Here is a 22,000-nt window from a genome sequence, read left to right on the forward strand (position 1 = left end):
TGTTGCTTCCCTGAAATTCAAATTAAATTGAGTGTCCTGTAATAATCTGCAACCCCACTTCCCATTTCTAGAGAACTGTTCTGCCTTGCACCTGGTACCCGTGTTAGGCCCAAGAGGCAGTGCTGATAACATTGTGGCAGCAACAACCCTAAGTGTTATATTTTAGCTCAAATTCACAGGATGGTCCCAGTCCTACTTTTTCTAACGCATGACCGTAAACTCCTAAATGAACTAAGCATTCAAAAGAAACCAGAAAGTCAGAATGAACTATGGTGTCCCTGGATCTGTTGGATACAGTGGAGATCTAAAATTTAAAGAGAAAGGGTACCTCTTTCCTTGAACCCAGAAAAGCATGAAGTTTGCCTTGTGATCTCTCTTCTAACCAGGGACAACTTGGATGCTCGGAGAAACCGGTGTGCCATTGCCAAGCTGCCTTTGGTGGTAGTGGAGGCTGGACTTTGTCCAAGGGGACCAGAGGCAAGGCTTGACCTCTGTAGGTAACTTGTTACGGATGACTCCAAGAAGGAAGAGCCTCAGACAGGGTCAGAGTCAAGATCCTTTGGGGGTGACTTCAGGTCAGATCCCCAAGAACCACACATATAGGCAGGAGCAGAAATGAATGGGAGGGAAATGTGAAGGGATAGCAGGTGATACGAACCAGGTCGGCTGAGAATCAGGTTAGGAGGGAAACTGATCAAGGGAGAAAGTTACTGGAATATCGTGACTAGTCCCTGTAGGATGATGGTAAGACCACGACATGTGGGGGCATCTGGTCTAGTCAGATGCCTAGACCAGTGGTTCTTTTATTTATTAAAAAAATTTTTTTTATTGCAGTAGAGTCAATTTACAGTGTTGTGTTAGTTTCAGGTGTACAGCAAAGTGATCCAGTTATACATATATTCATTCTTTTTCAGATTTTCTCATATAGGTTATCACAGAATATTGAGTCAAGTTCCCTGTGCTATACAGGACGTCCTTGTTGATTATCTGTCTTATACATAGTGGTGTGCATACGTTAATCTCAAGCTCCTGATTTATCCCTCCCCTCCACGTTTCCCCTCTAGTAACCATACGTTTGTTTTCAATATCTTTAAGTCTGTTTCTGTTTTGTAAATAAGTTCATTTGTATCATTTTTAAAAATTAGATTCCACCAATGAGTGATATCATATGGTATTTGTCTTTCTCTTTCTGACTGACTTCACTTACTATGATGATGTCTAGATCCATCCATGTTGTTGCAAATGGCATTATTTCATTCTTGTTTATGGCTGAGTAATATCCCATTGTATATATGTACCACATCTTCTTTATCCACTCTCTGTCGGTGGACGTTTAGGTTGCTTCCATGTCTTGGCTATTGTAAATAGTGCTGCTGTGAACATTGGGGCGCATGTATCTTTTCAAATTATGGTTTTCTCTGGATATATGCCCAGGAGTGGGATTGCTGGATCATATGGTAACTCTATTCTTAGTTTTTCTAAGGAACCTCCATACTGTTCTCCATAGTGGCTGCACCAATTTACATTCCCACCAACAGTGCAGGAGGGTTCCCTTTTCTCCCCACCTTCTTCAGCATTTGTCATTTGTAGACGTTTTGATGATGGCCGTTCTGACTGGTGTGAGGTGATATCTCATTGTAGTTTTGATGTGCATTTCTCTAATGATTGGTGAGGTTGGGCGTCCTTTCACGGGCTTTTTGGCCATCTGTATGTCTTTTTTGGAGAAATGTCTCTTTAGGTCTTCTGCCCATTTTCTTGAGTGGGTTGTTTGTTTTTTTGATATAGAGCTGCATGAGCTGTTTGTATATTTTGAAGATTAATCCCTTGTGGGTCGCTTCGTTTGCAGATATTTTCTCCCATTCTGTGGGATTTGGGGTTGTCACACAGGGTGGGGTGTTACCAGTGGCATCAAGTAGGTCGAGGCCAGGGATGCTGCTCAACATCCTACATCCTACAGCGACATCCTGCCAAACCCTACAACAGACAGGACAGCTCCACACAGCAAAGAATGATTGAACCCCAAGCGTGATGCGCTGAGGTTGAGAAATATCTGCCGGTACTACTGAGGAGGGAATTCGGGAGAGGGACAGGAAGGATGCTTGGATTCTGGGAGGCGTGGCTGGCAGCAGGGGATGGGAGAGGGTGCTTCCTGCCCTTCCTTCTGCTGCTGAATTCCATTGTCAACGAATAGTTCAAACAAGAACAGCTATCATGACTGTGATTGCTACAACCACCAGGTATCATGTGCCTAGGGCGCTAGGCATTTTTCTGTATTACTTTTACAACATATAACAACCGTGCATGGTCTGGTATTTTTAGAGATTAGCCTTCCTTCCAGCTCCGCAGTAAAGAATTGTCAGCTGGTATTTACTAAATTAATTCCTCCTCCTACTTACCCTAGAGCCCATCCATAGAGTTGCCCACACGAGAAGCAGTTTGATGCAAATCAAGGCTTGCAGTTAGAGCAGTTAGAGTTAGAGCTCAGTGGCTGTCAATGTGAGGGAAAAACAATGGGAACACGGGAAAAAACAGTCTTTTCTCTCTGCACTATGTGTGGCTTCTCTCTTGGGTTTACATTCCCGTGGGCCAGACACCCTCCAGAGCAAGTGTAGGAGAGATAGATTGACTGCCAGTTGCTTTGAGGATTCCCCCAGGGCATCCCAAAGTAAATTTTGCATATGCCACATGTATCAGTTAGCTTTTGCTGTGTAACAAACCACCCCCAAAATGTAGCAGCTTAAAGCAGCAATCATTATAATCACTTACATATCTGTCTGTAGGCTGAGGATCAGCTGATCCAGGCTGGATTTGACTGTAGGCTATGGACTGGGTTCATATCTACTTGATGTGGCTCTCATTTTTTTGGACTAGTGGTCCTCTGGGAGTATTCTCCTCGTGGTGAAAGGCGGGAGTATAAAAAGGCAGATCTAGCAATGCAAGAGCATTTCTGTCCCCTGCCTGTCTGTCTGCTCATAACACACTGCAAAGCAGGTTCCACAGCCAAGCTCATGGTGAGGCTCAGGTGGCTGGCTTCTTGCCCACTTAGGTCAGGTCTGACTGAGGCACTGGGTGGAGTCTACAGCTGGGGGGTTGTATCAGCTAGCCCTTTGCCACACAATCCAATGCAGGGGCTGTAACTTTACCTGCCTTAGGCCGGGACAGAGCTTCAGCAGTTTGTATTTTCAGACTTAAGAAACACACCTCGTGGCTCTTTCTTTGAAAGGGGCCTGGAGCAGACTTTATAGGTGACTCTAACTCTTCTGCATTTGAAAAATAAATGTGCACTAAAAGTAATTAACACATGTTGGTTCATGAATAATACACTATTTCACAACTATTTGCCGAGCATAATGAGACAAGCTACTAAATTGACAATGAGCGCTCTATTATGTGATTGCCAACTGTTTTATACGATATCGAGCATATTCATTTCTTCTGCCATCATGTGTATTATCAAGCTATTGCTTTTTAATAAATTAATTTTCCAGACATCTCTGGGGGGTCTTTGTTTGAAATCTGGCTGAGGGCAAAAATAAAATTAATTGTGTGGTCTGCATGGAACTACCAGTGTTTGCTGGATTACAAATAAGTGTTGCCATTGGCAGCCCTCAAAGAAAACACTGCATGTGGCATGCAAGGGTGAAGGGAGATACCTCTTCAAGGACAGTGTGAAAAGATCCGATGGTGCCTCAAAAATAAGAGGTTTCTTCCTCCATGAAGGTCTTTGGAGGCTGGGCAGATATCTCTGAGCAGTTTCTTAAAATATTTAATGAAAGCAAAAATTAGCATTCAATCCTATTCTGTTCTGCATACTTATTTTTAAATCTGCTTGTGTACTGTTTTTGAAATGTTACTGTTACTTTGTTGGGGAGTTTTACTGGCATCCCATACCTTCCAGTGAGGCAAAGCTGGGTCCTCTCTCCTCTGATCCCACAGTATCTGCACTTACCCCCATCAAAGCATTCATTGTGTGTACCTTCTTTATTACACTGGCCCAGCTGCACAGCTCTGGGAGAAGACATCCACACTGGATCTCTGTAAATGGAACCCTTAGGGCCATTACATAAAGTCAAATGTGATGTTGCCCCTGTAGTTGTGCAAGGGCCTTAGGGGATCAATTTTTGGATCTGCTTCCAGTCCCTAGTTGGGCTCTAGGGCTAATGCAATGTATTTCCCTCTCCACATTTCAGGGTATGAAACAGGAACCATGGTAGGAGGTGCTTAACAATGGTTTGTTGAGTGAATAAATGACCCATCCCATGAATTGATTTCCCATTATTTAGGCATAGGTCCTTCTTCTTTGCATGAAAACCCTACCTGGGTAGTTCATTAAGAATGGCCTGTCCTTGTGGTACACTTTTCCAACTGTTATTGAACTAGAGTTATTATTTCTGGGATTTCTGCCATGTCTAATCCTATCAAATACAGGGGTCAGTGTGGAGGGAAAGTTTGGCTGCATGATCATCAAGAACAAATAACTACAGACACATTCATCTGGATAGTTTGGTTTTTTATTTGTCTGATTTTTACCAAACCTCACACATGGTTCTGTGCCATAGGTGCCAGGCAGGGAAGGCTTGAGCCCCAAACCTCCATCTGTTGATAAAATTGGGTTAAGTATGTTTCTAAGAGCTTTCTCAGTTAACTCCTCCATGATCTAGACTGGATACTGGATGGTATCAGGACTCCAACTTTCTTTCTTTGTATGTTAGGGATTTTGTCCAGTCAATTAAGGAACATCCAAATTCTGGAATATTATGCAGGTGTTACCACAAGTAGAGTTAATACCATGGAAATGTTCTTGTACAAAGTTTGTACACATGGAAGAGCTTAAGTGTTAAAGCAGGAAGCAAACATGCCTATATTCATATCTCCCCATATTCATGGCTCGCCAACACAGACACTTTAATAGATCACAGTGCATTTTCTCTTTTTTAGGTGTGTACTGTCTACACAGTTATTTTAACACCATTATAATACTTTCTTTCCTCCTCTCTACTTTTTACAGTACGAGTACTCCTTTTATTGCTGGGTTGGAGAGAGCTAGTAGATAGAAAGACAGGCAGGCGGATGATGCCTGAGAGACAACTGATAATACATAGACAAAAGTCACACTCGAATCAAATGGGCAAAGTGTTTTCCTTCTGTGCTTGGTGCTGAGGCCACTGTCTTCTGGCCCGTGGTGTAGGTCATTTTATTTCCACTTCTGTTGGCTTTCAGGACCTAGACTACAAACCCGTAGTGCTTCCTTCAGGTGCATATCTGATATTAGCTTAGAAAATAAAATTCAGCAAGAACTTACATCCTCTTTTCCCCTAGAAACCAGGTCGGAATACCAAAATGGTGCCATCTCCCACCCTCATCCTCACCCAGGTCATTAGTGTGCCTGATAGTGTGGGCTTTGAAGGTGTCGATATCCTGTCCTAGAAGAGCCCACTGGCAAAGAGCAAGCCCTGGGGATGGGGGGTGCTGTCTGAATGTCGCATCCAGGTGGGGACAGTGCCTTGGCTGCTCCTGCTCTTCTGCCTGGAAGCTATTTTTCCCCATTTTCCCAGAGGTCAAACTAATGTGACTACACAAAAGAACATGACATTTCTTATTTTAATTTGCTTTTTGGGTGACTTTTAAAATAGGTATTTGAACCATACCAGCCTGACAGAGTGCAGCCAGGTTTAGACAAGTGACAATTGTAAATTTGGGGCAAAGAAATAGGATAGAATGCAGCCCTACCCATAGCATTAGAAAAAGACATCACTGAGGGGAAGTGGGATCAGTAAAATGTGTTCACTTGACTTTACCCCCCCGCCCCCGAAAAAAGGGCATCCAAGGATCTCAGGGGCCAATCTTGCTGTTAAATAAGTGCAATTTGTCCAGGAAAGTTGGGATATCATCTTAGAATATTAGCTTCAGAAAGGACACTCCACGATGGGAAACTGATATCCATTGCAAGCCTCTGTTAACCATTGTCCCAGGCTTGATTGATTCCTTCACCTTTAAAAGCAACTACATGTTTTCTTTCTGCCGCTGCCGGTGGTACCCACAGAGGCAGCCCACCTTGGCCAGGCCAAAGGACAGAAGTCATGGCCAAATCAGGGCACCGCAAAGAGCTTCCCTTGTCATCACCTCCTTCTGCATCCGTTCCTCAGAAAGGTTCTGTGCGATTCAATTCTAGATAGTGAACTGTATAAGAACCAGGGATGTTTCTTGTTTTGTTTTGCTTTTGTTTTTTTTTGCGGTACATGGGCCTCTCACTGCTGTGGCCTCTCCCGTTGCGGAGCACAGGCTCCGGACGCACAGGCTCAGCGGCCATGACTCACGGGCCCAGCCGCTCCACGGCATGTGGGATCTTCCCAGACCGGGGCATGAACCTGTGTCCCCTGCATCGGCAGGCGGACTCTCAACCGCTGTGCCACCAGGGAAGCCCCAGGGATGTTTCTTAAAGTAAGGACTTCTCTACCAGTTCATTCAGGAAGCATAGGATTAAATGCTAACATTCTCACTAGGTGATTGATGTTTATCTCTTTAGAATGGAGGATCCGATGTCATGTTTTTATTATTTTATAATTTTTATAAATTATAAATGATAAATATATTTATATAAATATATTTATATTTATATAAATATAATATTTATATTAAATATATTAATATAATTTAATATTTATATTAAATATAAATATATTTATATTTAAATATAATAAATAGAATTATAAATTATTTTATAATTTTTTTTCCCATTAGCAACTGTCCTGCAAATTGCTAACAGTCTCCTTAAGTTAGGTGGTAGGGCTGTGTACTTAACACTGCATGCAAGAGGTCTGTAAAAACAGAGTGAAATTAACATGCAGGCTGTCTCTAGCTCAGAGGCGTGGAAATCCGCTCCTTCCAGGAGAAAGTGGATTGAGGGTCTGTCTCACCACAAGTTAAGGACAAAACCCAGGACCTTGCACCGTGAAATGGAGTGATGGAGTCCCCTTGGCCCATGTCACGCCCCGGCCCGCTGGCCACTCTTCTGATAGCTCAGTTAGCATACATACCCCAGGGCTCCAGCAACCAGCTTTCCTCAGTCCCCTGTCCACGGACGGATGGAGGTACCAACCAGCCTGCACGCTGCCCCATTGGTCCCCTCCTCACTGCCCAGCACAGAGCACTGGGCCCCCGGCTGCGGGCTGTTCATAATTTCCTGACGCTTTGATGGCTTCTGAGCTCTCCGCACTTTGAGGGGGCAGGCAGCACCCTCAAAGTGCGGAGCAAATTCCACAGACAACGGGAAGGGATCTCGAACTGCAGCTGTAGGGACGGGGCAGCTCTCTAAAAGGCCATCAGGGAGACACCCTGCAAAATACCTGTCCTCTGAGTGAGCGCTGGGTGCCCACAAAACTGTCCCGACAGTTGTGTTACTGTCACTGCTGTTTTCGTGGTTCCATCAAACCCTGTTTACCAGGGGGCAGGAGTGTCTAGAGGGGAGGAATTTAAAATGACCCTTACTAAGCTGCTGTGGACCAGGTCCTGAAGGCGGCCTTTATGCTGGCAAGGCCGTGTGACCTGTGTGCTGTAGCTCCGAGAGGGCAAACGATGCACCAGGATCACGCAGCTCAGTGGGTGAGGAGGGGCACGGAATGCGCCTGGTTGGGTTTCTTCTATCGCACTGTATTCGTTCTCCAAGAACATTCTGTTCTTGACCCCCCTGTTTTGATGAACGCCCACCTCGGCGTTGACTCACCCCGCCCCATCTCAGATCCAGCACTGATGTTGCTGGAAGGAGAAATCGGGTCCACTTTGCACACGTCCAGGGGGCCCCGTTCTGATTGGAGTCTGTGTAAATGATCCTCCTCTTCCAACGGCCATAAAAGTGGTGGAAGGGGCCACGGAGAGGGCCCTCCAAGTGCCCACCCCGCCAGCACGACTACATTTGTCTCCCACGGCAAACTTCCTCATGACTCAGCCTAAGTGGAACCATAAGAGAAAAGTTTACATGTTCAACCATAGCAAATACCGGCAGAGGGCCCTTCTCTTCTCCCCCCTGAAACCTATCTTTGTGTATGTGTTAAAAAGTTAATGATCAAAGATGCCAACCACAGAAACGGGAATGAGCCACTGAAGAACCCTGGCAGGGTCTCAGGAATCAACAAAAGCCAGTCTGAAAACTTATGATCGCAGAAACGCGCTCAGGCCAGGTTGTGAAGATTCACTCTCGAGTGTTGAGAATTATTAGTGCATCTTCCTGTCCTGGAAGTCAAGGTCAGAGCAAGATCTGGTGAAGCCATTTCCCCTCAGTTTTATTGATGAAGCTTATGGTGCTGGTATCAGGGGATCACACTGATCTCGTTCTTATTCAGACTGATAGTGGGTGGATGCATTAGTTTGATATTTTTCTAGGTTATTCATATTTTCTTTCTAGATGCTGTACTTTGTATACTTTCTCCCAAATAGAAAGTAACAAAACTCAGTATTTTTAAAAATTGAAGTGTAGTTGATTTACACTGTTGTGTTAGTCTCAGGTACGCAGCAGAGTGATTCAGTTATATATATATATATAATGTATATATATTCTCTTTCATATTCTTTTCCATTATAGGTTATTACAAGATATTGAATATAGTTCCCTTGCTGTTTATCTATTTTACATATAGTAGTGTGTATATGTTAATACCAAACTCCGAATTTATCTCTCCCCCACTTTCCCCTGTGGTACCATAAGTTTGTTTTCTAATGTCTGTGATTCTATTTTTGTTTTGTAAATAAGTTCATTTGTATCATTTTTTTAGATTCCACATATAAGCGTTATCATGCTATTTGTCTTTGTCAGACTTACTTCACTTAGTATGATAATCTCTAGGTCCATCCATGTTGCCACAAATGGCATTATTTCATTCTTGTTTATGGCTGAGTAGTATTCCATTGTATATATGTACCCCATCTTCTTTATCCATTCCTTTGTCGATGGACATTTAGGTTGCTTCCAGGTCTTGGCTATTGTAACTAGTGCTGCAATGAACACTGGGGTGCATGCATCTTTTCAAATTAGAGTTTTCTCTGGATATATGCCCAGGAATGGGACTGCAGGATCATATGGTTAACTATTTTTAGTTTTTGGAAGAACCTTTGTACTGTTTGGCATAGTGGCTGCACCAATTTACATTCCCACTAACAGTGTAGGAGGGTTCCCACACTCTCTCCAGCATTTATTATTTGCAGACTTCTTGATGATGGCCATTCTGACTGGTGTGAGGTGATACCTCATTATAGTTTTAATATGCATTTCTCTAATAATTAGCAATGTTGATCATCTTTTCATGTGCCTCTTGGCCTTCTGTATTTCTTCTTTGGAGATATGTCTATTAGGTCTTCTGCCCAGTTTTTGATTGGGTTGCTTGGGGTTTTTTTGATATTGAGCTGTATGAGCTGTTTGTGTATTTTGGAAGTAGTGCCTTGTCAGTTGCATCACTTGCAAGTATTTTCTGCCATTCTGTAGGTTGTCTTTTTGTTTTGTTGATGGTTTCCTTTCCTTTGCAAAAGCTTTTGATTACGTCCCATTTGTTTATTTTTGCTTTTATGTCCATTACTCTAAGAGACAGATCCAAAAAACTATTGCTATGATTTATGTCTAAGAGTTTCTGCATATGTTTTCCTCTAGAATTTTTATAGTATCCTGTCTTACATTTTGGTCTTTAATCCATTTTGAGTTTATTTTTGTATATGGTGTTAGAGGATGTTCTAATTTCATGTTTTTACATGTAGCTGTCCAGTTTTCCTAGCACCACTTATGTATGTATGTATGTATGTATGTATTTATTTTACATCTTTACTGGAGTATAATTGCTTTACAATGGTGTGTTAGTTTCTGCTTTATAACAAAGTGAATCAGTTATACATATACATATGTTCCCATATCTCTTCCCTCTTGCGTCTCCCTCCCTCCCACCCTCCCTATCCCACCCCTCTAGGTGGTCACAAAGCACCGAGCTGATCTCCCTGTGCTATGCGGCTGCTCCCCACTAGCTATCTATTTTACGTTTGGTAAATAGATAGTGTATATATGTAGGTAGTGTATATATGTCCATGCCACTCTCTCGCTTTGTCACAGCTTACCCTTCCCCCTCCCCATATCCTCAAGTCCATTCTCTAGTAGGTCTGTGTCTTTATTCCTGTCTTACCCCTAGGTTCTTCATGACATTTTTTTTTCTTAAATTCCATATATTTGTGTTAGCATACGGTATTTGTCTTTCTCTTTCTGACTTACTTCACTCTGTATGACAGACTCTAGGTCTATCCACCTCATTACAAATAGCTCAATTTTGTTTCTTTTTATGGCTGAGTAATATTCCATTGTATATATGTAGCACCACTTATTGAAGAGACTTTCTTTTCTCTGTTGTATATTCTTGTCTCCTTTGTCATTGATTAATTGGCCATAAGCACGTGGGTTTGTTTCTGAGCTTTCTGTCCTGTTTCATTTGTCTATGTATCTGTTTTTGTGTCAGTGCCATACTGTTTTGATTACTGTAGCTTTGTAGTATAGTCTGAAGTCAGGCAGCCTGATTCCTTCAGCTCTGTTCTTTCTCAAGATTGTTTTGGCTATTCGGGGTCTTTTATGTCTCCATACAAATTAAAAAATTTCTTGTTCTGGTTCTGTGGGAAATACCATTGGCAATTTGATAGGGATTGCACTGAATCTGTAGATTGCCTTGGGTAGTATGATCATTTTAACAACATTGATTCTTCCAATCCGAGAACACGGTATATCTTTCCATCTGTTTGTGTCATCTTCAGTTTCTTTCATCAGTGTCTTATAGTTTTCAGAGTGCAGGTCTTTTGCCTCTTTTGGTAGGTTTATGCCTAGGTATTTTATTATTTTTGATGCGATGGTAAATGGAATCATTTCCTTAATTTCTCTTTCTGATGTTTCATTGTTAGTGTATAGAAATGCAACTGATTTCTGTGTATTAACTTTGTACTGAATTTGTTGATGAGCTCTAGTAGTTTTCTGGTAGCGTCTTTAGGATTTTCTATGTATAGCATCATGTCATCTGCAAACAGTGACAGTTTTACTTCTTCTCTTCCAATCTGGACTCCTTTTATTTCTTTTTCTTCTCTGATTGCTGTGGCTAGGACTTCCAAAGCTATGTTGAACCAAAGTGGCAAGAGTGGGCATCCTTGCCTTGTTCCTGATCTTAGAGGAAATACTTTCAGCTTTTCACCATTGCGTATGATGGTTTGTCATATATGGCCTTTATTATGTTGAGGTATGTTCCCTCTATGCCCATTTTCTGAAGAGTTTTTATCATAAATGGATGTTGAATTTTATCAAAAGCTTTTTCTGCATCTATTGAGATCATACAGTTTTCATCCTTCCGTTTTTTAATGTGGTATATCACACTGATTGATTTACAGATATTGAAAAATCCTTGCATCCCTGAAATATGATCCTTTTAATGTATTGTTGGAGTTGGTTTGCTAGTATTTTGTTGAGGATTTTTGCATCTATGACCATCTGTGATATTGGCATGTAATTTTCTTTTGTTTGTCATATCTTTGTCTGGTTTTGGTCAGGGTGGCCTCAGAGAATGAGTTCAGAAGTGTTCCTCTGCAGTTTTTTGGAATAGTTTCAGAAGGATAGGTGTTAACTCATGTCTAAATGTTTGGTGGAATTCACCTGTGAAACCGTCTGGTCCTGGACTTTTGTTTGTTGGGAGTTTTTCAATTACTGATTCAATTTCAGTACTGGTAATTGGTCTGTTCACATTTTCTATTTCTTTCTGGTTCAGTCTTGGGAGATTGTGCCTTTCTAAGAATTTGTCCATTTCTTCTACGTTGTCCATTTTACTGGCATAGAGTTGCTTGTAGTAGTCTCTTATGATCCTTTGTACTTCTGGGGTGTTGGTTATAACTTCTCCATTTCTAATTTTATTGATTTGAGGGCTCTCCCTTTTTTTCTTGATGAGTCTGGCTAAAGATTTCTCAATTTTGTTTATCTTTTCAAAGAGCCAGCTTTTAGTTTCACTGGTCTTTGCTATTGTTAGTGTCTATTTCATTTGTTTCTGCTCTGATCTTTATGATTTCTTCCCTTCTACTAACTTTGGGTTTTGTTTGTTCTTCTTTCTCTAGTTGCTTTAGGTGTAAGCTTAGGTTGTGTACTTGAGCTTTTTCTTGTTTCCTGAGGTAAGCTTGTATTGGTATAAACTTGCCTCTTAGAACTGCTTTTGCTGCTAGGGGAAAAAAAAATTTAAGTCCAAAGTATTCAGGTACCATCCAGATTCCCAAGAAAGAAGTTGCCTTCTGCACCCAGGATTTCTCTCTACTTAGCAGTTACAGTAATGCTGCTGATATTATTTTGTGTAAATATTTAAAAAAAAATTTTTTTTTATTGGAGTGTAGTTGATTTACAATGTTGTGTTCGTTTCTGCTGTACAGCAAAGTGAATCGGTTATACATATACATATATCCACTCTTTGAGATTCTTTTCCCATATAGGTCACTACAGAGTATTTAGTGGAGTTCCCTGTGCTATACAGTAGGTCCTTATTAGTTATCTATTTTATATATAGTAGTGTGTATATGTCAATCCCAATCTCCCAATTTATCCCTCCCCCTGTTTCCCCTCTGGTAACTGTAAGTTTATTTTCTACATCTGTGACTCTATTTCTGTTTTGTAAATAAGTTCATTTGTATCATTTTTTTAGATTCCACATATCTTAGTATGATAATCTCTAGGCCCATCCATGTTGCTGCAAATGTCATTATTTCCTTCTTTTTTATGGTGAGTAATACTCCGTTGTATATCTGTACCACACCTTCTTTATCTATTCCTCTCTTGACAGACATATAGGTTGCTTCCATGTCTTATAGCGCTGCTATGAACATTGGGGTGCATGTATCTTTTCAAATTAGAGTTTTCTCTAGATATATGCCCAGGAGTGGGATTGCTGGATCATATGGTAGCTCTAGTTTTAGTTTTCTAAGGAACCTCCTTACTGTTCTCCTTAATGGTTGTACCAATTTACATTCCCATCTACAGTGTAGGAGGGTTCCCTTTTCTCCACACCTTCTCCAGCATTTATTGTTTGTAACCTTTTTGGTGAGGGCCATTCTGACTGGTGTGAGGTGATACCTCGTTGTAATTTTGATTTGCATTTCTCTGATAATTAGTCATGTCGAGCATCTTTTCACGTGCTTTTTGGCTATCTGTATGTCTCCTTTGGACATGTAAATATTTCTTTTAAGGTTTTTTGATGAGTATATTTATTTAGAATAGCATAAGACATATAACTTTACTTTTCTAACAATATGTTTTCTTAAAACTTTACATTAGCAGAGGTCAAGTAGATAAACAAAATCAATACTTCCATTTATCATTTGGTTCAAACTTTTAGCACGCAGTAATAAAACAAAAAGTGGAAAGGGACTTGGCGTCCATCCACGGTCTGGGTTCTGCACGAGCTGGGTGTGAGTGCTCAAGGTTAATAGGAGGGCACTGAGGTGGGGAGGTAAGAGTTAATCCGACCTTGGCAACACGTCAAACTGCCGCGGAGGAAAGGCTCTCGTGGAAAACTCACCTGGCCCAAGCCACGGGGAGGTGGTGTTTGTACACACACCGCAATGGAAGGTGTAATTCACACAACCACCCAGTTACCTAAAACTATCCATTGACTCCATATAATCTACCTGCTTTTATTTTTCAAGTGTACTTTACTTTGTGAGATGCCGCCCTCAAATTCCCCACCCTGTTCCCATGGAACTTGAAAGCCATTTTGTTGGTGTCAGTGTGTCAGCCCAAGAGAACCTTCTGGAGGATCAATTACTGGACTTGAGTCAGCCCACAGCTGTGCAAGAATGCTTACAGAGGCAGCTGGGCACGTTTTATAAGCGTTGGCGTGTTCTGTCTTTGTTTTTATAACTTTTACTTTTTATAATGTAATATGGCACACTTCCATTGTAGAAAATGCGGAAAATATGGATAGGCATAAAGAAAAAAAGGCACCTACATTTCCCCTGCCCAGAGATAACCATTATTAACACCTTACAGTTCTTTCTCTCAGTACATAATTTACATGCACAGAAACACGAATATATTTGTTTAACAAAACAGGATCATACCCTACAGATTCTTCCGTAACCTACATTTTTCACCTAGTATGTTAAAGACATCATTTCAGTCAAGTAAATTTCTTCCACAGCATCATGGTAGTCAGAAAGTCCTGACCCCAGCTGTTGGACATTTAAATTGATATCAGGTTATTATAAATATTATTATTATGAATTATCATGGCTTTAAGAAAAATATTTCTCTTTGTCCTGGAGGACAATACCATTTCTGTTAACAAACAGGTATCTTAAAAGAAACAGTGGCCTGTGTTCAAAGGGTTTGAAATGAAACCCAGTTAAATAGTTTGTTTTTAATAACAATACTTCTCTGATCCATTAGTATGTTAATGGAGTTTTTGAATTCCAAAACTCCTGACATGTCTATACACACACACATATACACAATCACATACACTATCATCTGTGCAGGCTGAGACAAATGCCCTGTTTTAGAGTTCTAAACTTTATAACTTGAATTTCTAAGTCCAAGTGTCTGGTTATTAATCATGTCATTGTGATTTTATTTATTTTAATATTTTATTTAAAGTACTAATAATACCATTGTTACATTGAGATTTTATATATATGTGGTATGTATATATATATGTGTGTGTATGTATATATGTGTGTGTGTGTGTGTGTGTGTATATGTATATGTATGTTGATTTTGTCCATGTCATTTACTTCTATGTTTTGACTGAAGCTGTGAAGGCTTTGGGAATATTTAGGGAGATTTAGGCAGGCTTCTAGAAGGTTCTAGAATCTAGCTCAAGAAACAGGATGGTCTGACTGAAATTTTTCCTAAATCACCTGGGAAGGAACTGCTCAGCTTCTCTCCCTGAAATGAGCTTGCGAGCAGCCACTAATAAGAGTGAAAAGCAAGGGCTTCCTCATCAGGTCCTTCGAATCTAGGCCACACCAGGTAAAATTCCCCGGGACCAAGTCTAAGGGCCAGCCTTGCCTCAGCGAACCGGGCCGAGAATTCTGAACGTTTACCACCGTGGCCAAGAAAGTCTTCCGACTTCCTCAGTAGGTTCTGAGGCAGCTGAACAATGAACGCTATAGCATCTTCAAAGGCTGGCAAAACCAGCTGACCCAAAGTTTAGCTTGATTCTTTTGCATTCAGCCCTTTTTTATTTCGCTGACACAAGGCTCCTGCCCTCTTCTGTCTTGGTTCCAGAGGGAAGGAGTTTTCTATACCCGGGAACTTGCATAGGCAGCCCTGAGATTAATGCTGCCAAACACCGGATGGGCAGAGTATCTGGGGAAAATAAACGGGTCCACAGCAAGTGGGTAAAAACACACCTGTTCTTCTCCAAGAATACTCTTGGCAGGTATGAAAACTAGCCATGTGGGCAGCCCAGAAAACGTTTCTTGACAGTAGGTACCCAGAGCCTTAAAAATTCCCATATTGTTTGACCTTACATCCTCTTTGGAATCCATGTTAAGAAAATAATCAAACTAGTCACCCCCAATCTTATGCAATTATATTTATTAAAGCAATATACTAATGAAAATACAGTAATGGGGGAACCCTAGCTGTCCGATAACAGTAAAGGTTACTATGGTATACCTGTTTACTGAATGCAGGATCATAAAGATATTAAAAGATGTATCGAGAATGTATTCAATTTAAAATATATAAAACTGTGTATGGAGTATAATCACAACTATATAAAACTGAAGCTAAAAAAAGATGCAAGTAAATTTTAAAACGCATTTATAAAAAGTGTGAAAGGTAATATATCAGAACATTTACAGTGGTTGTCTCTGAGGGGTGGGACTTTGGGAATATTTGTTTTTCTGATGTTTTTCCCCAAGTTTAAATGCTGAGCATACATTTTAACTTTCTAATAAAAACAGCAAACAGCAATACATTTTGTAGAACAGAAAATTGTTCAGCAATTATTTCTAAGATCAACTGTCTTTAAATACAATGATAGACTTTTTTTCCCCTGAAGCGATCTCATAAGTCACCTTTAAAAGATATAGAGAAAGAATAAAACTATATTCGGGTAGATTACTAACGAACTCACACTTGTTCAGCTTAGAGGAATCTAGCCAATTGTGTATATAGAAAATAAAACAAGGGAGAGATAAGTTGGAGGGGTAAGAGAAACCACGAATGTATCGTGGGGTTGGGACATAGGAGCTCAGAGAGGTTAAGGTACTGGGACAACATCACACAGGAAGTGGTGGCCCCAAGATTGAAATATTTTCCTCACTGGTAAAAAGGGGGACAGCGACATTTAATTCAAAATTCGTGAGATTTAAATGACCAAAACCAGCATTTCAGTTAAGTGTTTTGCACAAAGTATTGGTAAGGGCTCAGGAAATGATACTTTTACCAAAGTGGACTTTCTCACCTAAGGTCCCCAGCATCAAACGAGAAACTGTCATGATTCCAAAGTGAAAGAACGAGCCCCTCATGGACCTCAAATAAAACCAGGAAAGTTGGAGGAAGGCACGGAGCCTCTTTAATCTGAATGAATGATGGAGAGCCTCTATTTGCATGGACCTATCTCAAAAATTAAAAGAAACTTGTATTCTCTTACACCTAAGATACAGCAGGGCATGGCCTTATAAACAGATCGGTTTAGAAGCAAGACAGTCTTTCTGAGTGGTGTGGCTCATCTCATAAAAGCAGACAGCACTTCAGCTAGGGGGGAAGTACATAAGCCAGAATGAACCAAAGGGACTTAGGTGTTGGTTTTGGTCTTTGCCTGGCATTCAGATGGGGTCCATGTTGTGCTACAGTTGGTGACTGAAAAGGTAAAAAAAAGGCAGGACATTTACTGATTGAGTAATGTGGTAAAGATGTAGTGACATGGCTGAACTGATTTTTTCTACCCAAACCGAATGTAGACTCACCTGGAATTTCCATTCTAATTAAAACTGTGAACTTGGTCCAGTGGGAAAATGAGAGACAAAATGCTTATACTTTAAATAAGGAGACTGGCTGCTTGGGGGTATTTTATATAAATAGTTATAGATTGTGACAATAGGCAGTTAAAATGTTAAAAAAAATTAAATAGCAACACCCAATGCTGATGAGGTTGTAAAAAACCAAACCAAAAAAAAAAAAAAAAAAAAAAACCCAGAAATATATACCTTCCGCTTCCCTTCCAGATCGCATATGGAAGTAAGTATGCAGCAAAAGCCAAATAAGAGCTCTTAGATTCAAGAGTTTCAGGGATGCAGATGTATGCCGGGGAGGAAAATTAATAGAAGGAAAAAGCTGTGTGCATAAAGATGCTAATTGAGCTGTTAGTTCTAACAGCCAAAACTAGAAATAACCTGAATATCCCAGAGTAGGAGTTTCCAAACGATGGCCCACCAGCAAGACGATATATGAGGCATCCATTAAAATAACTGAAAACTGAGAAAGGAGATAATTGGGGGGGGAGATAAAAAGAAGGGCATGAAACCAAATAGTAGGAAGCCTTGAAGGGTAATGAACAGAGATGAAAATCTCTGTTAGGATAGTGGTATTTGAGCCTGTCGTTTTCTTTTTAAAATTCACCTTTATTGTTAGTATAGCATCTCGTCAAGTAGACAGAATTCAGAGAAGTTTTTTCAGTCATCATGTGCATCATATTATGTGATATTATTTATTATTCTAAAATGAATTCCAACTAGTTTGGATATATGGAAAGGCACAAAAAGTTAACAGGGTAAATACCGCTCTTTTAGGTGTTTTAAAAAATGTAAACTTCTCCAAATGGTACCTGCTGGGGCCCCGAACGGGCAGCCATTTTGCGAGCCAAGGCTTTCCGGCCCAGCGCTGACCTTCATGAAAGTAATCGGGCCTCCTTCATGGAAGTTCAAAACCAAACCACCCATCACCCCATTTTAAAGAGCAAAACCACAAGCCACAGCTTCAGTCATTGCCGGGGACGCTTCAGTTTCCTGTTTCCTATTGAAAAGTGGCGGAAAGGTCTCCCTTCATCAGCCGTGAAAGTGGAAACCGGCAGCCTTTGGGCTTTAAACACACAGGGAAAATGACGGTAGAAACCCTGGCTCCCTCTTCCTGTCCTGAGCGGATTCTGTGGCCCTGGGGCAGTGGTGGAGGACTCTGGACATTGAGTCCATCGGAGGCTAAACCCAGGGGAAAGAAGGCCAGGTGCAGGCCTGTTTACAACCAGAACAGGAGAAAAGGTCTACGGGGCTGAAGCCAATATTGCTGGGTAAACGTCATGGACAGAATTTGTAGAGGCACCAGGAGTCGAAGCAGATCCCAGGCTTGGAGAGGAAGCCAAAGAGTCTTCCTTCGTGAATAATTCACCCATTGTGTACATTTATTTCTATGTATACTGGTGGTCTACAGGCCATCCTTTAAACAGTGGGATGCAGTGGGAGGCACATGGACCCGGAGGCGATAGCCCTGGATTCAGATGCTGACTCTGCTGCCACCAGCTAGGGGACCACGGAAAGGTCACTTATTTTATGCTTATCATCTGAGCATAAAGTAAGAAGGTGGGTATGACTTGCCTAGACTGGCAACTGGCACATAGTAGATGCTCAATAAATACTACCTGCAGGGCTTCCCTTGTGGCGCAGTGGCTGAGAGTCCGCCTGCTGATGCAGGGGACACGGGTCCGTGCCCCGGTCCGGGAAGATCCCACGTGCCACGGAGCGGCTGGGCCCGTGAGCCATGGCCGCTGAGCCTGTGCGTCCGGAGCCTGTGCTCCGCAACGGGAGAGGCCACAGCAGCGAGAGGCCTGCGTACTGCAAAAAAAAAAAAAAAAAAAAGTACCTGCAAATAGTGGTATTGATGATGGAAAACTAGGTATATATTACATATATATTACATATGTATATACATATACTATATATATATATATATATCATGACAGATGGTGAGCAGTAGTCCTGGGTTTAGAATAAGCTAACAAAGGAATGAGGCTTTATGCTACCCACTTGCTCACCTGTCCAGGAATTGCCCCACAGAATCAGCCAAAGAAGTAAGATGCATCTGGCAGGAGCAGTGGACCACAGGGACTGGCACCGTCTGACTGAGTGGATTCAGGGCATAATGGGTAAGAGGAGGCCTGGTTTTTGTTCTGGGGTCTCTGTTTATCAAGTAACCTGGAGAAGTGCCGGTAAAGTTGATTAGGACCTGTGTACCGTGAAGACTCCTATTGACCCAGGATATAAATTTTTTTCATAGCTCTAACTATGGTAGGGGTGTTACCCTCAACTTTGAATTTCCATAATGTGGCACTCCGTGTATGTTTGTTGGATGAATGATTGTATGAAGACTTCGTCTGACTTAGGGACCTTCTTTTTTTTTTTTTTTAATTGACGTGTAGTTACTTTATAATGTTGTGTTAGTTTTCGGTGTATAGCAAGCTGATTCAGATCTATGTATTCTTTTTCATATTCTTTTCCATTACAGTTTATTATAAGACATTGAATATAGCTCCCTGTGCTCTACAGTAGGACCTTGTTGTTTATCTATTTTGTATATAGTAGTTTGTATCTGCTAATCCCAAACTCCTCATTTATCTCTCCTACCCTCTCCTCTTTTCCCCTTTGGTAACCATAAATTTGGTTTCTCTGTGAGTCTGTTTCTGTTTTGTAAGTAAGTTCATTTGTATCATATTTTAGATTCCACATATAAGTGATATCATAGGATATTTGCCTTTCTCTGACTTACTTCACTTAGTAAGATAATCTCTAGTTGCATCCATGTTGCTGCAAATGGCATTACTCCGTTCTTGTTTATGGCTGAGTAATACTCCATTGTATATATGTACCACATCTTCTTTATCCATTCCTCTGTCGATGGACATTTAGGTTCCTTCCATGTCTCGGCTATTGTGAATAGTGCTGCAGTGAACACTGGGGTGCCTGTATCTTTCCGAATTATGGTTTTGTCTGGATATATGCCCAGGAGTGGGATTGCTAGATCATACGGCAACTTTATTTTTAGTTTTTTGAGGAACCTCCATACTGTTCTCCATAGTGGCTGCACCAATCTACATCCCACCCACAGTGTGGGAAGGTTTAAGGGAGCTTCCTGATTGAGGCGAATGCTTCCCTCCCCTGGTCAAGTTCCCTCACGCATCATCTTACCTCCTGATGCAGGATTCATATGAGGCCTTAACGGTGCAAGGAGGTAGCAGGAGATGCTCCCCTGGTTCTCTGGTACTTTGAACATGACCTTGCCTGATGACACTCCGACATCTTTTGTGCCGTGGCTTGACTCCCCCTTCACCAAATTCCTAATGCTGAGCTACAGTCAGACCCGTAATGTCACTTCTCTGCTCAGCCTGAGATGTTAAAACGGTGCCTCCTATTGGAAAGGACATTCTCAGCTTCTTGAAGGATCGGTGGCCTTGGTGCAGGGAAGTGTGTGACTTTGAAAAGAAACAGGCCTGGGTGTGAACAGCAGCTCTATTACTTATGAGCTGTGTGAACAGTGGCAAGTTATGAAACCTCTTGGCCTCAGATTCTTTATCCATAAGACGGGAAGAGGAGGCTGCCTGGGAGGACCTTGGTCACATTAGACGTAATTTTGCAGCCTGCCTGGCACAGTGGGTGGCTTGCGTGCATTCTCACAAGGATGGGAATTATTTTCATGGACGTAATGCTCAGTCACCAACAATCATCCTTTCTTTCAAAGGTCATTTATTAAGCACCTTCTGTATAACAGGAATAGTTCAAGGCACGGGGGCCACAGTTGTGAACAAAACAGACAAATCTCAGAGAGTTTATATTATAGGAGGTGGAGAGAGAAAATAGTAAATAGACATACAACTTGCCCAATAGTATTAAGTGGCATGGAGAAAAATTAAGGGGAGGGGTGGGCAGATGGGGTGCCACTGTGAATGCAGTGGCCAGAATGTCACCTCATCAGAAAGGGAGAAACCAGAATGCAGTGTGGGAAGAAGCCATGCAGGTCTCTGGCAGAAAGCAATTCAGCAGAGGCAACAGCAAGTATAAAGTCCTTGAGTAGGGAGGTTGCTTGGCTTATTTCAGGAGCACAAGAAGGCTAGCGTGGCTAAATGCAGTGAGTGAAGAGAAGATGCTAGAACATGAAATCAGAAAGTCTGCTGTGGACCAGATTATGGGAGAATTCCTTGGCTACGGTAAAAAAAAAAAAAATTGGACTTTAGTGAGTGAGATGAGCAGTTGTATCGGTTAGTGTTTGCTGTGTAACAAGTAACCCTGAAACTTTGTGGGTTAACATGACAAACATATTTTTTGCAGTTCTCTGGGTGGACTGGGGTATTTCTTCTCCTCTGGGTTGGCTCGGCTGGGGCTACATGGTCTGGGATGGCCTCACTTGCACGTCTAATGGGTAGTCTGCTGTTGGTTTGGGGAGCGTCCATGTGGCTCACGTTGCCCAGCCGGTTAACCCAGGCCCATTCGTAGGATGGTGGTTGCAGGATTCCAAATAGCAACAAAAAAGGGCAAGCCCAGTGCACAAGCACATTTTAAATTGGCCAAAGCAAGTCATGTGGCCAAGGCCAGAGTTAGAGGACCACCCAAGGTGTGGAGACTGGGAGGAGAATTACAATGGCCACGTTTGCAAATAGGCTACTGCAGAAGCACTGGAGGGTTTGGACCAGAAAAGTGACATTATCTGATGAATAGTTTGAAAGGCGCTATGACAATAAGGATTTTGTGAAGGGCGAATATAGCCAGATGGGAGGACGTAGCTAGGCTATGGAGCACTGGAAAGCACTGGTGTTTGACTGATCACAGAGCCAGAGGCCCAGAAATTCATGATGTTGTCTGGGCTGAAGCTGCCACTGTCAAGAGGAGGAACAGTGACACACACCCTCTGCCCCCACCTTCCTGGTGCTTCAGCAAAAGCTTTCTCTCCACCTTGCCAAAGTGGCCTTTCTTACATCCCTGCAGGAATGGCCTGGAAACCACAGTGTAAGTGATAACAGGATGAGTTGGG

General features: G+C 41.7%; 1 protein-coding gene across 2 annotated transcripts in view; it reads left to right on the plus strand.

Moving 5' to 3' along the window:
* The window catches only part of MAF (MAF bZIP transcription factor), a gene marked incomplete at its 5' end in the record, with an annotated part of 359,645 nt that overhangs the window by 337,381 nt on the left and 264 nt on the right, over positions 1-22,000 (plus strand). The window lies entirely within an intron of this gene.

The sequence above is a fragment of the Mesoplodon bidens genome, assembly GCF_964165515.1.
Source record: "Mesoplodon bidens genome assembly, chromosome: 18".
Lineage (NCBI taxonomy): Eukaryota > Metazoa > Chordata > Mammalia > Artiodactyla > Ziphiidae > Mesoplodon > Mesoplodon bidens.